We start from the raw sequence: 3288 nt of genomic DNA on the forward strand, positions 1-3288 counted from the left end.
ATTATAAATAGAGAAGCTTAGGTTAGAAAGAGTTTACCGGAAACCGCTTTTTGGAAAAGAGGAGAACAAGAAAGAAGAGAAGAGAAGAGAAAAGTCAAGAGAAGAGGAGAAGACCTTAGGAAAGAAGAACGCTGCCGCTGATTCAGGAATTAATCTAAGGTGAGGGTGAGACTATCTTGCATTAATATTAAGTTGTTAAATCATTAGATTGCATCTAACAAGTTGGGGAAAGTTCGTGAGAATTTGAGAATTAGGGTTTTGAGAGAGATTTGATGATTAGATGATGAAAACTTGTTGAATTGATGTAGAAATTGTATACAGTCCTTAGATAACCCATAGGATGATTATTGGATGTAGTTTTGAGGTTAGAACCATGGAATTGGATGAGATGTTGGTGAGTTTAAGAATTAGGGTTTAATAATTGTAATAGGTTGTTAATAGATTTGAGACCCCTTTGAATTTTCATACAGTAAGTTGATGAATAATTAGTGTTCTAATGATAGGGTAATCATAGGGTAATGATTAGGGTCAAGTTTGGAGAGTATTGGATCGAAAACGGAGTCGAAAAGATTTCCCCAAGGCGGAATCGCAGCTGAACTGCGATTTTGCTGTTAATGTGCAAAACACGTTTTTATTGTCTCAGTTTGACAAGTTTAAGTTCCGAACTGGGTTTAGGTGTAAACACAAAAGTTGTAGGTATGGATGTTAGCTTTCTAATGCCGTTGGTCTCACGTCAATAGGATTTATAGAACTTGAGTTATGATCAAATTACTGCACGTAGGTCACAGTGAATTTTTATGGACTTTCAGCACAACTTTTCCGAATTTAAAATAAAAACTGGTATTTATCGGTACAGAATTGGTCTTAGGAGTAAACATGAAAGTTTTAGATAATTTTGTTAGCTTTCTAGTGGCTTTGGTTTTACGTGAAAATGGTGTTTGGTCTGTGAGTTATGATGAAAATACTACAGGGAGATCTTAGCAAAATTGTACGGTGACAGCATTCTCTGTTTCATGTTTTTGCGTTTTGTTCATATGTTTCTGTTTTGAATTGATCTTTGTTGTAAACATGAAAGTTGTTGATATTTGTGATATCTTTCCAATAGTTTTGGTTTGACATGAAAATATGTTGTGGATAATTTATTATGTTTTTACAAAGATACATAGTGAATTATTGTTGATGTTTAAATACGATGTTATATGAAGTTGTTTATGATTGATGAATATGATGTTTTAAGATGTTGTTTATTATCATTTGATATTGTTATATTATGATATGACATGAATTATTTATGTGATCCATATGTTGTCAAGATGTTAAGATGTTAAGACGTTAAGATGATAAGAGTTGTTAAGTCGTCAAGTCGTTATGAAGTCATCAAGTTATTAAGATGTTATGTTGTCAAGATATCAAGATGTTAGGATGTCATAGATGTTCATGAAGTTGTCTAAGTTGTAGGAAGTTGAGTCCATTGCATACTCATTAAAGTTGGGGGCTTTAGGCCCGGCAGCCTTGTGCTCATTAAAGTTGGGGGCTTTAGGCCCGACAGCCTTTGTGCTCAAACTACGTTGGGGGCTTTAAGCCCGACAGCTTTATGCTCACATGTTGAAGAGCCTAATTACGCTCATTTATGTTGTTGAATAGTACCACATGCATTTGCATATCAAGAAGTTTTAAGATGATTTAAGATGTGAAGTTGTCGAGTTGTCAAGTTGTTAAGTTGTCAAGATGCTAAGATGATTTGAGATGTTAAGAGTTACATAGTCGAGTTGAGTCGCATTGTCGAGTTAAGTGAGGTTTGATTATGAAGTTTGATTGTGATTTGATGATTATGATTTAATGATGATGTTTGTTTATGAAGTTGATTATGAACTTGATTATGAAGTTGCTTTCGATAAATGCTATGTTTTGATAATGATACTTATGTGAATTATATGATGATGCTTACGATTATATTTGGTGTTAGATATTGATGCTTATGATCATGATTTAAGATAAGATATTTTATGAATAATAATTGAGATTACTTGATGAAGTATATGACTAATGTAGGAAGGATAATGACACTAGTTAAGGAAGTTTAAGTTATTAGATATGATTAATGAATTATAAGATGTTTAAGTTGTTGAATGTACTTTATATGATTTATATTCTTAATATTATTGTTTGAGAAATCTCACCCCTCTGCTTGGAAATGTTGCTCTTCGTATGGGTAACTTGCAGGTAATCAAGATTAGAGGCGTCGTGAGTGGACTCCTCACATGTGTGTCTAGGTGCTCTGATACGTAACGGGATGAGACTTGACTTTACTTCTATTTCTTACGTATTGTTTATGAACTTTTATGAATAAATATTGAACTAAGACTAATGAGATTTTCGGATGAGGCCTGCGTGCCAGAGACTTTTTATGTTGAATGAACTAATTCCGCTGCGAAGTTTTGAATTACTTATGTTAAATGATTTTGAAGAATAAATTGTTATTTATTCAGTTTATGAATTTTTAAGAAGTGTAGCATTCCGTTAAAAGTTGAATTACTCTGATTTTTAATTATGAAATTTTCACGTTGGGAAAACGGGGTGTCAGATTAGGGGCCGATATAACTAACCCATTTCTTTTTATGATATCTTTGAATATTTTCAAATGTTTCATATGTTGATCAATGCTTTTAGAAAATATCAAAACATCATCAATATAAAGAATTATAAATTCAGAATATGCATTAAAAATGTCATTCATAATTTTTTGAAATTCAGAAGGGGCATTTTTAAGCCCAAAAGGAAGGACAATCCATTCATATTGACCGAAAGGAGTGGTAAAAGCAGTTTTATATCTGTCTTCTTCGGCAATTTGAATTTGCCAGTACCCAGATTTCATATCGAATTTTGAAAAGATTAAAGCATTATTTAATCTATCTAATAAATCTTTTTTATTAGGGATAGGATATCTAATCCATTTTAAGGCTTTATTAAGAGGTTTATAATTTATCACTAATCTAGGGACTCCTCGTTCCTTTTCAGCTGCGTTATTAACATAAAAAGCTGTACAACTCCAAGGAGATTTGGATTTTCTAATTAATCCTTTTTCTAAAAGGGTCTGAATTTCCTTTTGACAAAGGTCAAGATAATTTTGGTTCATTTGGGCAGGTCTAGCCTTAGTAGGAATTAGATTTTCATTAAAATCATCAATATAAGGTAAAGTTATAACATGCTTATTTCTCTCCCAGAAAGCATTAGGAAGATCATTGCAAACTTCATTTTGGAATTGTTTTTCAATAGTCTTAATTTGCC

The sequence above is a fragment of the Medicago sativa genome, chromosome 5 (genome assembly GCF_051527215.1).
Source record: "Medicago sativa cultivar Bolivia chromosome 5, Bolivia_mono, whole genome shotgun sequence".
Taxonomy (NCBI): domain Eukaryota; kingdom Viridiplantae; phylum Streptophyta; class Magnoliopsida; order Fabales; family Fabaceae; genus Medicago; species Medicago sativa.